At 42.1% G+C, this 14,852-nt stretch overlaps 1 protein-coding gene across 1 annotated transcript in view; it reads left to right on the forward strand.

Moving 5' to 3' along the window:
* LOC145280157 (early activation antigen CD69-like) overlaps positions 1 to 14,852 on the forward strand; it is a 63,153-nt gene that overhangs the window by 31,198 nt on the left and 17,103 nt on the right. The window lies entirely within an intron of this gene.

The raw sequence follows: 14,852 nt of genomic DNA on the forward strand, positions 1-14,852 counted from the left end.
AGGAGACCGACGACGACCCGAAGACGAATTCGACCACAAGATGAACCCACGGGTGGCGCCACAGGTATCGGCTACAGGTGCACTTCAATCACGAGCCTATGCATCTGAGCTGAGCTGCACTGGGGCGTTACAGATTGGTGCCAGTGATCCAGGAGATCTCGTTTCGTTAAGAGACGTGCGAACGAATTTCCATGGGCGCACACATTTTTTTTTCTCTCTCGAAAACACAAAATCTTCCTGTGAGAGAAAGGAAGGAAAATTGAAAAAAAAAAAGAAAAGAAAACGAATGGAAGAAAAGTACACCGTTCCTATTTTTTTTTTTTTAAGAGACTGAGAGCATAGCCAGACCACGGATTGTAGTCAATCGACTATAAGGTCTGGGCCAGCTCGCGTAAACAGCCACCTAGCGGCGGAAGATAGCAGAAGGAGCAAACAGTAAGAGATAGGGTAAGTCACCTTTTGGTCCTCTTTTCATTCCTTGTTCAGTTTTGGTGCTCGGTCTGTGTTTAAAATTTTGAATTTCAACTTTGCACGGAGTTGACAGTAGTTTTGTTGCTGGGTGGTAGAAAGAGCGTGAGTGGGAAAGGCGATGGTCTCTCGGGGAGAAAGCGAAGCAAACCAGTCAGTGGGGGAGGGATCAGTAGAGACCGTAGAGCTACAGATGACCATGGAACGACCACTGTGGGGTGGGGGATAAGTATACCCTCGTATGGAGGAGATGAGAAAGGAGTAGGGGAATGGATAGCGACAGTAGAGAAAAAGAGACTAGTATATGATCTTACAGATAGGGAGATGGTTTTGTTGGCCTGCGATGGGGCGACGGGGGCGGCCTCGAAGTTTATATGCAAGTGCATAGAAGATAACCAAGGCATAGTATGGACCGATTTTCGTGAACGGTTAAAAAGAAAGTTTGCCGTCGAAAAGACGATGGCCCAAGCAGTAAGAGAGCTATCCCGAATAAAGATGGCCACCGGGGAGGATGTAGATGGGCTAGTCAACCGCATGCAGGAACTGGCAATCCTCGCATATCCGGTTGCGGAGCACCGGAACATGGCTACCACACAGCCAATGTTAATCGACGCAATGGTAGATGCATTGCGAGATGAGACTGCCAAAATGGAGGTGCTGAAGAGTTGCCCAGACACTCTAGAAGAGGCACGCAGGGTGGCGAAAAACCATGCTTGGTTGCAAGCACGGATAATGGAGGGAAGGTCCCGAGGTGGAAGTGAAGAGGCGGAAGGCAGAGAGTGTCCAGAGACCAGGTCAGGGGCCAGAGTCATGGAATATTGGGGAACGAAAACAGAACCCAGAGAAGGGACAGGGGACTCCCGACATATGTCCTATGATCGCACCCAAGGCAGGAACAGAGCCATATGCTGGACCTGTAAGGGTGAGGGACATCGGTCAAGTGTGTGCCCCACTGTCTACGAGAAGACACCCCGACAGAAGGGGAGAGTCAGAGTGGGCATCGTAAAGACCGAACTGAACGCGTGTCAGAGAAAAGGCAAAAATGACCGCTTCTCCTACAGCCACCAGTCCCACGGGTGCTGGCGGTGTGGAGACCTGAGACATATTAGGAGGGACTGTCCTGACCGGAGGAAAAGCCACTCGAGGGCGAAAGATTCTCTTGAGAGAAGGAATCAGAACCAAACCCCACCCCCTCGGCGAACCTGTAGAGAAAGAGAGGTAGGGCAGACAGGTAGGGTTGGAAAGAAACCACTGTCACAAGTTGCGATGCTCACGGGAGCGGGGTACCAGGAGAGAACCCTGAAACAGGAGAAGAGGAGAGCCCAGGTGTTCCCTCCGCTCACCAAAAAGGGAGAACTCACCTGTAATGTGACGATAGGAGCCACGCTGGTGAAGGCTCTGGTTGACACCGGAGCGCGAATATCCTTAATAGACGTGGACGTCTGTCGGACGGTAGCAGGGAGGAGAAGGTTGTACCCGTCGGATGTGAAGCTCAGTCAGGCGGACGGTAGCTGGATGTCGGTGGCAGGGAAGGTATGGCTACCCGTACGAGCGGCCGGAAAGGAAGAGAATTTCCCCCTGTATGTGGTATCCGGGCTATGCAACGAAATGATTCTGGGAGAGGATTGGCTCCGAGCGAGGGGAGCCACTTTGAGTTTTAATCCAGACACGCTAACGGTGAGAGGGGTGGAGATACCCCTAGGTGATGCGAGGTCTGTCCCTCTTCCTGTGGGAGCTGACAACAACAGGAAGCTTCCCCCAAGAACAGTCGGGTCCTGTATGGGCAAGGTGGATAGCACCAAGGAACAGGGAGGAAAATTGTCCCAAGCCAACCAGGTAGCGAGGTATAAGGTAAATAAGGAGGGAGTAACTCTTACAGATCCAGTGGTCCGAGAATCAGGGACGGTCCCTAAGGCGACGGCCGATAGGACGAATAGGACCAGGAAGGTCAAGAAGAAAAAAAAGGCAGCGTTTACTAGACAGTTAAGACAGGGTGACCAAGTTTGGATGAAGGAGACGGGTAAAAAGATAAAGAATCCCGGGGGTAGTCAAACGCGAGATGAGGACAGAGTTCCGGACGACTACAGGGACGACATCGAGCGACGGTTTAAGACCAGAGAGACGACCTCTATGGAGTCTAGAAATATAGAGACGGACAGGAAGTTGGAACGGGAAATTGCAGGGTTTCACTCCTCCAGCTATAGGAGGCCACGAAGAGTAGCCGCGACTCGTGAAGAAAAGAGAGTTGAATGGCAGTTGACCGCAGAGTTAGCTGGGGAGTCGAGCGAATTGGATGAAGAGTGGCCAATACCTATCTCCTGGCTCCAGCAAATGGGGAGAAGCGAACTGAAGCTGGCGTTGAGGAGAGCAAGGCACTCCCTGTCCCAGGAGTAGTGTGACGTTCTTCCACCAAGGACCAGTGGGGGTTAGTAGGACAGAGACGGGAGCTTGGAGCGACATCTCCTGGTTGAAATATGGTGTAATTGTTTTCTCTGTGGATGCATGTTCGCACTGCTGGCAGATTGTGTCGCGGACTGACCTTGGAGGTAGCTAAGGACTAAAATGGAAAGCTCCATGGCGGGGGGCTTGAATAGCAGAAAAGAGCAATAAGTAATTTCCAAGTATCTCGCAGTGATTAAATTGGCAAACGGAGAGAGTAATTTAGCACGAGAAAGTCGCGGATTGAGCGAGAGTGTCATGGAGGAATTTAAACTGTCGAAAAAAAAAAAGACTTGGCCTGAGATTTTCCCAGTTGAAAGAAAACTGTAATAATTATAGGCTGTATTTTTATGTAGCGATGTTGAACGCTGTTGTGAGAATTAAACTGTGCAGAGTTGTTTTGTGTATGCAGCGAGAAAAAAGTGGAGATATAAATTTCCGAGAGTTGAATTGATTTTTGAAAAAAAAAAAAATTTTTTGTACCTCAGTCTGGAAGGATTTCGTTACTAAACTGAACAAATTTTAGGGTAGTTCAGTTGAGGATAATTAGAAGCATTAATTTCGGCGGTTGGACTGACTTTTGGAGGAATTTGAATTTTGCCTCAGTCAGGAAGGATTTCTTAGATTCCGAAATAAGGGCCAAAGAGGCCGCAAGGGCGCAAGACTGAATGAAAATAATTGGAAATAATTATTAGCATCACTGAGTGAAGTGTGGTACACTCAATTGTGCACAAAAGGTGATATATTATTTTTAGATGGATTTTTCCATTGCCAGTAAATCAGGTGCGTGATGTTCGCACCTGAGAGATTAATTGAAGGAAAAGGATAGAGTTTCTCGTGCGATAGCGAGGCGTTAACTGTCAAGTTGGTCCGGTGACATGTGGTTGGACCGAGCAGGCGAGGAGATAACTAAGGATGAGAAATCTCCTCAGCGGAGAAATTAGAAACGATAGAGAGTGATCCGAAAGTGCTGGCACCGTTGGCGAAAATAGTGAGTCTGTGCCAAATATCACCAGGGTGGAGGTGACCGCGTTCAGGGCCAGATGAGGATTATTTTTCCAGGTGCAGATATTTACAGGAGAAGTGACCAATATAATTGACGTCATAATGACAGGACTGTAAGAACTGGACTATCTGGTGTAGACATATTTTAAATTGTTGGCTGTGCCCGGCGGGACAGTCGCTGATATTAATCTCGGAACATGTATGTACGCAGTTAGATGTGTTGTCATCGGGAAACCTGTCACCCCAGCATAGTGGCCCCGGGAAGGTTGAGAGACGTATTATTGAAAATACAGGTTGGTTTAAGGTTGCCTGTGGACCTCGCTTGACAGGTACTGAAGTGTTATGTTGCACTGGGGGTGCGTCACTGCGTCAGTGCGTCACTGCGTCACACTGTCGGAAGGGCAGAGGCTCAGAGAACTATGTCCTGTAGGTGAACAGAACCCAAGAGGGGGTGAGGATATGGTTAACATAGTGGCCTGGGATAAAACATAGAAAAAGGTGGGGTAAAACTAAGACACGGACAATGCGAGCACCTGGGCTGAGTGAAGAGGGGATGTCAATGAGTGCACCATGCACCACTACTGCACCACATGTCTAGATCAAACAGAGTACAAGAGCTACAGCCTCCGATAGAGGAGACCGAGGCTCAGGTGGGAACGCCACCTGAAAAAGAGATGGTAGCCGAAACAATGGCACCTGCTGTAAGGTTGGACATTGTCAGAAAAAAAAAAAAGAAAAAAAAAGAGAAGAAAAAGGGACGTAACAGAGTGATGAGGAGAATGACGCGTAAATGTAAGAGGTGGGAGGAACCTCATTTTTGTAGGAACTGAAAGACATTTTCATTGCATGATTAGTCCCTAAATCGAATTGTCGTTTCTCCCGCCACATGATCTAAAATACACATACATGCACATCAACAAACACAGACAAGGTAGAGAAGACTGAAAGAAAAAAAAAGAAAGAAAAAAAAGAAACTGGTTTGCATGTATATGGTTTAGTCATATTTAAAGGACTAGTAAAGTGAAAGAAATGGGAGTTTAGCAATCAAAAAAAAAAAAAAGGGGGAAAAATAGATGCATGTGTAGGCGAATATAAAATCGCTGACTCGCGAGCTGTTGAAGCTTGAAATTGCATGGGTGCATGTTTGGTTGACATCCATGTGAAGACTCTTGGACTTTAGAGTGAACAATTATCCCTTTTTTTTTTTTTGTGTGTGTGTGTGTTTTTTTTTTTTTTTAATTTCTCATTCGATTCTTTTTTTGTTTGTTTAAGAGTATGGGGGCTGGCTGGCAGATTGTGATTTTTTGTTGTTTTATTATTGTTTTTTTCTCTCTCTCTCTCGCTATGTCACCCTCCCCCTCACACCAGAGACAACTGATCCAGGATCGACAATTTTTATCAATTCCTTTTTATTGACTGATTGTAGAGTTGCTAGTTGGGATTAGGCCTCTGGTGCAGGTCGCATATATGCCGATTATGACTAATTGACAAGTGAAAGGAAGGGGCGGATATGACGAGATCCCTGGCGACACCAGATGATCTTGCTTTTTAAATAGAGGATGAGGTATGGGGGGACATACTGACACTTGGTCAAGGGAAAACAGATGATTATGAGAGAAGAAATAGTGAATATTTTGATGGGAAATAAATAAATAAATAAATGATAATGAGATTCTCGAGTTGGCAGAAAAAGCAATACAGGGTCGCCAGCCGAAAATGTTGAATCATGGAGATAAATAATTGTCGCTTATCATGTCAGGGCCGGGGTGGGGTCTTTAAGAGAAAGACAAAGGAGAATTTGTTTCGAGATAATGGCTGTAAAAATCTGTTAACAACGAAGAGGTTGTTTTTAAAACCCTGTGGAGTGACATGGTCGACCTGGAGGTGACTAAATTATTGATAAGTAACACCTCAGGCAATGAGGGTTAAAAATTGGTATAGATAAAAGCCGAGAGAAGGAGTAGAAATTAGGGAAACAGAGAGAGAGAGAGAGAGAGAGAGGAAATTCAAAAGAGGAAAAAGGAAAGGGAATACAAATTGATACGATAAAAGAAGAGAGGGAGAGGAGAGGAGAAAGAGAAAGAGTGACTCCAAAAAGGTGGGAGGAGGAATTACTGTTTTGATAAAAACAAGACACTTAGCTAATTAGCGTCTTTTTCGCTGATTCCTTCCCGTGGACTGACGGTGGATGAAGAACGGAGAGCTTGGTAAAGGAAACAAAACTGTCAGCCCCCTAAGTTGCATGACTAGGCAGTGTGTAACTATTATATTGTAAAGTCAAAGACAATAATCAATTCTATGTTAAGAAAAACCAATTAAGTTTTGACTTCTTTTCTTTGATTGGAACGCCGTTGTGAATGCAATATATTTCTCCGATAGCCCAGATGACGGTTGGAAGCTGATTTGAAAGCAGAACCGTAAGGAGATCGACGACGACCCGAAGACGAATTCGACCACTAGACGAACCCACGGGTGGCGCCACAGGTATCGGCTACAGGTGCACTTCAATCACGAGCCTATGCACCTGAGCTGAGCTGCACTGGGGCGTTACATATATATATATATATATATATATATATATATATATATATATATATATATATATATATATATATATATATATATATGAACAAATGATTAATAAAACATGTTAAAAGACATCTTGAAAAAGAGTTAAAAACATATTTAATTTTAAAAAGGAAGCACAAGATAAATGGATAGTCCTTAATCCGCGGAGTTTCGAAAAAATACTCTCCTTCTCATCAGAGGGCAGGAATTAGCAAAATGCGGCATCGGATTTTGCATGTAAAAGTATTTAATGAAACTACAAGTAAGTCACAGACTTAAAGAATAAGGGTGAGGTAAGGGGAATAGGAGGTAAAAGAAAAACGATAAAAAGATTTCACATGAATGGATAGTCCGGTGAAGGGTAAAAAATCCAAGAATGGTAAAATCCAAACACGATCGAATTAAAAATTTCCAATCCAACAGATAAGTTCCAAATGGTCCAAAATGATCCAAAAGGCAGAATTCCTTGGAAAAAATCACAAATGGAATGAATTCCAAATCATTAAAAGAAAAGTTCAAATATGCACAGAAAAAGCACTGGAGAGAATATTTAAAACACGTCTGCCAAGGCCGGAGGAATCAAGTAAATTATATATATATATATATATATATATATATATATATATATATATATATATATATATATATATATATATATATATATATATATATATATACTTTTAGTTGTTTTATATAAGCATTTATATATCGCTACGTATTTAGGAGCATGTTTTGATAATCTCATTACGAAAGCCCTGAAATCTCTTCAGATGATATTTCTTATACAGAAGTCGAGTGCGTTGCACGATGAAATAATTAGGGTTTGCACCACCTTGAGTTTTGTCTCTGTAGTTTGTCCTGAATAAAAGAAGCAATGATCCCACACGTGTTTATTGTATTTTATAAATTACCATCCACATATAAATAATAATTTACCAAGAGTACGCAATCATTTTTATTGCATTTTCACCCCAAACAAGGCACACTGCCACTTTGATGTAGCGAGCTTCTATTTGAGACATAATTGCAATGAGTTTTTTTGCACGGCAACTGAGACGGCTAACATGCTTGCCAGTTGGTTTACTTCAAACCCCACTTTGGGCTCAGCAAACCATTCCTTCCTTGACTTTCCTTTGCGAACAGACGCCACACTAGATGGTTTGAAAATCCCCCCTTCTCAGGCGCATGATATCATAACAAACCTAGACAAATCGAAAGAACTGACCATTAAATTATCACCCCATTAGCTTCCTTCCGCTTTTCGCCAAACTATTTGAGTTCATAATTAACCAAGCTCTAGTCCATCACCTTACAGCTGCTAAGCTTCTGACCGACCAACAATATGGATTTAGACAAGCTCGTTCTACATCAGATATTCTGACTGTAATCTCTAAACGTATATACTATACGCTGGAGAGGGTAGAGAAGTAGCCTTAGATATATCTAAGGCTTTTATGAGGGTATGGCACGATGGTTATCTCAGGAAAATCAGATCATGTGATATCACTGGACAAATACTTAACATAATTAAATCCTTCTTAATAAGAGAAGAATCCAGGTTGTCCTCGACTGTCATACGTCTAAGCAATATGACATAAATGCGGGTGTACCCCAGGGCCTGATCCTTGGACCTTTATTATTCCTAATATTCATAAATGAGCTCCCTGATAAAATTGTGTCTGGGATTGGTATATTTGCTGATAACATCACGCTCTATAACCAATACGAGAGGAAAACAAATGAATACATATCTAAAAAAAATGAGAGAAACATTGAAGGGAGAGCTCTTTTTTGTAGTGGAATGAGGACAAAAATGGATGGCCACATTCAATGCTGCCAGGACTAAGTTTGTTTCCTGCAATAATTACAATAAACCTTCTCAACTATCAATAGTGATGGCTAAAGGCACATTACCTGAAAGTACTTCCTTCAAACTCCTCGGCTTTATGTCCACAGAAAACATGAGTTGGAACAGATAAATTGAGAGCATTGCCACGTCCGCTGCAAGAAAGGTGGGCTCTTTTTACTGTACTAGAAAGTTACTTACATCGAAAAGTATTCTATACATCTACAACGAAACCATTCACTCATGTAGGGAGTATTGTCACATTTGGTCTGACACATCTGCTACTAGTCTCCTGGACAAGTTTCAAAAGAGAGTCGTCAACCTGATAGGTCCCCAACTGTCATCTAAGCTTCGGCCTCTGTCCCATGAATGAAATGTTGCATCCCTCTGCTTATTCTACAAGTATTTTAATGGTGGATGCTCTGACGAACTACAAGCCGTTGTACCCTCTCGACGTAAATACCCCCCACAAACTCGAAAAGCAGCAAAATCCCACCCCTACGCAGTAGAGATCCCTAGATGCTAGAGACCTTTCTACTCTAATAGTTTCTTCTTCAGAATTGCTAGACGTTGGAACTCCCTTCTGGATTCTTGCTTTCCCAACTGCACTGGCATGCAGAAGTTCAAATGTAATGTGAACAGACATCTTGCTGCTCAACTTCTTACATAGTATCCCTGCAACTTATGTCCCAATAGTAAACCCCTACATCAAAGTGGCACTGTGCTTTATTTGGGGTGAAAATGTAATAATAAGAAAAGCTATTTAGGGAGTTGAGCAGCAAGCTGACTGTTTACAATACACTTGAACTTCTGCATGTCAGTACAGTCGGAAACATGAACCCGGGAGTGAATTCCAAAGTCCAACAGTTCTGGGAAAGAAACTATTGATGTAAAAGGCTTTCCAGCATCTGGGGATCTTTACAATCTAGGGATGGGACTTTGCTGCTTGTCGGATTTGTCGGGGGTATTTACACCGAGTACAAGCGCTTGTAGTTCATCGGAACATCTACTGTATAACGGGCTTTCCTAAATCCATATTGTTAGTGAGATGCTTAGCAAGATGATGGACTAGAGCTTGGTTAATTATAGACTCAAATATTTTGGCGAAAAGCGGGAGGAGGCTAATGAGGCGATAATTTAATGGGTCAGTTCTTTTTCCAGAATTCTTGTAAACTGGTACCACAGAAGCAGTTTTCCAACAGCCCGGAAAGCATGATTCGTTAAGGTATTTATGTTACATGATAAGGGCTGTCCCCTTTTCATGTAAGTATAAAAATAGAGAGATTTAGTTAAAATGAAAATAAAATTAGAGAAAGCAGAAATCGAACCCTGGATATAAGTTTTAAAGAACAATAGGTTTAAATGGAATGTCCAGTAAATTGTTGATTCTGATGAAATAAATAATAAATATACTATCATTGTTAGAAAGAATATGGATAAAAAAATATGGGTTAAATGAATTAAATATGTAGGTTGAATTCCTTTGTGAAAGCAACAAAGAAAAAATAGGAAATCAGAATGTTCGGAAACGTGCAGGTCGCGCATGTTGATGGCACGTGAATTGTGGTCACGTTGGCCGGACATGCATGGATTTCTCAATATAGGAAGTGAGAGTTAGTTAGTTAGTTAGTGAGAAACTCAGAGAGAGTCTGAAGATTCGAACGTCTAGAAGCGAGATGGTCACTTTGAAACTTAATATGTGAAGCTTTGAATTCTTGACGATGAAAACCACGGCCGGTCGTGAGAAGAAATAAAACCATCATGTGTTTTTATAAAACGTCGTCTTGTGTTGTGATTCTACAAAAAGGTAAATTGAATTGTTATTATATGTCTATATGTCTGTGTTATAAAATGTCATGACATACACATCTCATATCTACAATGTGAACTCTACTTCTCATATCTACACTAAGACTGCCTGAAGACTGTCTACACAATGTCTGAACAATGTCTCCTCACTCGAAGAGCTTCCATCAACACATCTAAGTAATGAATTTTAATATATATGAATCGTCATAAAACAAACAATCTCTCTCTCTGAGTCTCAACAACATCTCTCTCACAACATCCCTCTTAATAAAAGACTCTCTCTCCAAGACACACGACAAACTCTCTCTTAATAAAACTCTCTCAATGACACACTATATAACATTTATTGTAAAATTTGGAGAGGACTGGAGTAACCTCAGCGGAGCATTTTTTTTTTTAAATAGCACAGATATAGATTGAGATCGGGTCCACATGCTTTTGAGTGTCTAGGTTTTTTATGATATTATACACTTTTAAAGGGGTGATTTTCAGATCATCTAGTGTGGTGTCTGTCGGCGAAGGAAAATCAGGGAGAAAGTGGTTTGCTGGTTCCAATGTAAAGTTAGATGCAAACCGACTATCAAGCATCTTAGCCTTCTTGGTTGCCGTGCAAACAACCTCAAGATTGTTGGATAGTGGGGGGATTGTTGATTGCCAATTATTTACTTCACTGTTGTAGATTTTCCAGAAATCACGGGTTTCTAATTTCTATACTTCAATGCGTTTTCTGGTGGTTTCGGTGTATTTTCTCTTAACTGTCTCTCTTTCTTTCTTATCGCTTCTATACACTTTTTTCTGTTTGTACTGGATTTATGTCGGATAGATCTGCCTATGTCTGCTGCCTTTGACCAATGGCAACTGTGCAAGTAGAAGTAAACCATTCAATTGCCGCTTTGAGCCACTCTGTGGTTTCATTTGCGCACTGTTCTGCAGAAAGAGAAAAGATATTTCCCCTTGGGGTATATCTGATGAGATTCCCGATGGCTTCCCAGTCAGCCTTCTTACAGTACCCTGTCGTTTTTAGCAATGACTCTTCAACTTTGGGTCGAGAGTTTAGGGTGATTTTCACGATTATCACAGCGTGATCAGCATTCCCGTGCGGGTTATGGCTATTCGTTATACAATCATCGGGAACTGTGGTCAGGAATAGATCTACAATTGAGGCTTGTTGGTCTATCATATCTCGGAAATGTGTCGGAAACGTAACTGTCTATGATAGGAAATGGGGTATGCATTTGTATGAGTAGAGAAACCGAGCCAATTACTGTGATTGATATTGAAATCACCAATACATGTACTTGCGCGCTAGTATCAAGGCAGAGTGCTGTATCTATGCTGTCAGATACTTGGTGGATTAGCGTACAGTCCTGGGTCGTGGAAGAGAATATAAGTAGCTAACGCTGTTGAAGTTTAAGTCTAAAGCACACAAAGGCCTGGTCGTCTGATTCTAGTTTAGATTCTCAGTCAAGGGGGAGGTGTTTCGAATATAGACTCTAAGTCCGTGCATAAGTCTGTCTGAGTCCTTACGGCAGAATGGGAGATAACCAGGCATATAAAGAGGTTACAGGGGATGGAGGAGTGTAGGTTAGTTTCACTTAGCGTCAATATATCCGGTATTTGCTAGGAGAAATGATTCAACATCATCTAAATTAGTTCTAAGCCCACGGAAATTCGCGAATGCAAGCCTCAAGGGAAGAGAATAATTGTTGGTTCTTTTAGTTTACGCCTGGTTTAATCGTTTTTTTTTTATTAAACTGCCATTTTATTTATAAGTTTTGTAAAGGACTAGGATATATAAAAACTCAATTGCTGGATAGAATAAATGTGTCGTTTATTTACTGTTGAAGAATGAATGTTTTAGATATACCACGTGTTCATGTCCACGCAGGTATTACCATCGTTTATTGCGGGACTAGTGGTGTAGAAAGAAAAGGAAAATGTGTGTTCATCTCACGTTCGGGTCACTATCGTTTGTCCGCGCGTGGGAAGAGGAGTAATGTAGTGTAAAATGGGAATGATAGTCCAGCGTGTAGACAAAGAAAAGGATAGAGGGTTGACATCAGTTAAACTGTGCGCCATGTTAGCAGTCAGCTACGCGAAGGTATTCTCAGGGACAAGTTGTATATATATAGAGAGAAAGAGTTGGAATGTCAATCCAGTTCATGGAGAGAGAAAGCGTATAAAGTGTACGTACTGTTTGTTAGCTTTTTGTGCCACATGGTAGCAAGTGGCATGAGGTGCGCCTGCCGAATCGGCGGCGGCTGGTCCGTAGACCACTCACCTCAGAAGCTGGTCCGAAAAGAAAGATGCTGCTTATTGCTCTTGCTTTTATAATTGTTTCCGGTGATCTTTTGCGCATGTGTGGATTTTTTTTTTTTTAATTACATTTTTGTTTAATTACATTTTTGAAATTCCAAAGTCTAGCGGTTCTGGGGAAGAATTCCAGAGTCTAGCGGTTCTGGGGAAGAAACTACAGGAGTAGAAAGATCTTTTACATCTAGGGATCTCTACTGTGTGGGGTGGGATTTAGGTGCCTGTCGGGTTTGTTGAGGGTGTCTACGTCGTGGGGGCACAAGTGTCTGCAGTTCGTCAGAGCATTCACCATTAAAATACTTGTAGAACAAGCAGAGGGATGCAACGTTTCGTCGATGGGACAGAGGCTGAAGCTTAGTTGCCAGTTCAGGGCCTATCAGATTGGCGACTCTTTTTTGAACCTTGTCTAGGGGCGAGAGACTAGTAGCAAATGCATCAGCCCAAATGTGACAACAATACTCCATACATGGGCGAATGGTGGCCTTATAGAGCTACAGGATACTTTCAGGTGTCAGTAGTTTTCTAGCACGGTAGAGAGAGCGTACCTTTTTCGCAGCGGCCCTGGCAATGTTTTCAATATAATTGTTCCAACTCATGTTTCATGTGAACGTTAGGCCAAGCAGTTTGAAAGATGTACTCTCAGACAGGGAGTCACTGTCCATTGCTATAGGTGGCAGAGAAGGCTTCTTGTAATTATTGAAGGAAACCAGTTTAGTCTTTGCAGCATTGAATGTGACTATCCATTTATGTCCCCATTCCACTACTGATTGGAGGTCATCCTCTAGTGTTTTTGCCATTTCTTTAGATATGTGTTCATTTGTTTTCCTGTCATGCCTGTTATAGAGTGTAGTGTCATCAGCATATATACCCATCTCAGAGGCAGTTTTGTCGGGGAGGTCATCAATAAATATCAGGAACAATAGAGGCCCAAGAATAGACCCCTGAAGCACTCCCGCATTTATATCACACTGTTTAGATGCTCGACCGTCGGGGACAATCTGGATTTTTCTCTTATCTAAGAAGGATTCAATTATGCTAAGTATTCTACCAGTGATACCGTATGATTTAATTTTCCTGGGGAGGCCCTTGTGCCATACCCTGTCAAAAGCCTTAGATATATCTAGAGCTACCGCTCTGCCCTCCCCCGCTTTGTCCAGTGAATGGTATATACGTTCAGAGATTACAGTGAGGATGTCAGCTGTGGAACGGGCTTGTCTAAATCCATATTGTTGGTCAGTCAGGAGTTTAGCATCTGTAAGGTGCCGGACTAGAGCATGGTTAATTATGGCCTCAAATATTTTGGCGAAAAGTGGGAGGAGGCTAATGGGGCGATAATTTGATGGGTGAGTTCTTTCGCCAAAATTCTGAAATATTGGTACCACAGAAGCAGTTTTCCAACCGCCGGAAAGCATGATTCATTAAGGCATTTGCTGTAGAGTTTGGAGAAAACTGGAGCTACTTCGGCTGAGCACTTTTTTAATAGCACAGCTGGGATGAGATCAGGTCCACATGCTTTTGAAGTGTCCAGATTTGTTTATGATAGCATGTACCTGAGCAGGAATTATTTTTAGATCGTCTAGCGTGGCGTCTGTCCGCAAAGGAAAGTCAGTCAGGGGGTGGTTGGAAGGGTCCAGTGTGGAGTTGTAAGCAAACCGACTGGCAAGCATATTAGCCTTGTCGGTTGCTGAGCAAACAACCTCGTGATTGTTGGTTAGCGGGGGAATTGTTGATTGCCCATTATTTACTACACTGTTGTAGATTTTCCAGAAGTCACGATTGCCTAATTTTTGTGCTTCGATGCGTTTTTTAGTGGTTTCAGTAAATTCTCTCTTAGCTGTCGCTATTTCTTTCTTAACGTTATTTCTAGCTTCTATATACTTCTGTTTTGAAAGGGGAAGTGACGTTGCCCATGTGTGCGTTCGTGTGCGCGTATGTGAGTACATGTGTGTACGTTAGCGTGTGTGTGTGTATAAACGTGAATGTGAATATATGTACGTGTGTGGACGTGTGAACGTATGTTTGTGTGTGCGTATGTATATGACAAGTAATATAGCTTGAGATGTGAACGTGTGTTTTTGTGTGAGACTAGAAAAAGCTCGCGCAGTTTCTATTTAAGGGTGAGGGGTGCTGGACAAAGTAGTTGTGTAGAATACCCTCAGGCAAAACAAGTAGACCATCAGCCGATAAAACCATCGAGATATAAGTAAAATATTTCTGGATATCGTCTCCTCATTAGCATTAATGGGGAGAAAGAGGGACGAAGACACCTAATTTTAACCAACTTATTGAAGTAAATATAGTTTGTGAACCTAGAATAAAAAACATTTTGAGTAGAATTGATTTATTTTATTTATATAATTAATATTAGATATATTTTCAATTATATTTATGATATATCCAGTAT

This window comes from Euprymna scolopes, chromosome 7 (assembly GCF_053919585.1).
Source record: "Euprymna scolopes isolate OS-2025 chromosome 7, ASM5391958v1, whole genome shotgun sequence".
Taxonomy (NCBI): Eukaryota; Metazoa; Mollusca; class Cephalopoda; order Sepiida; family Sepiolidae; genus Euprymna; species Euprymna scolopes.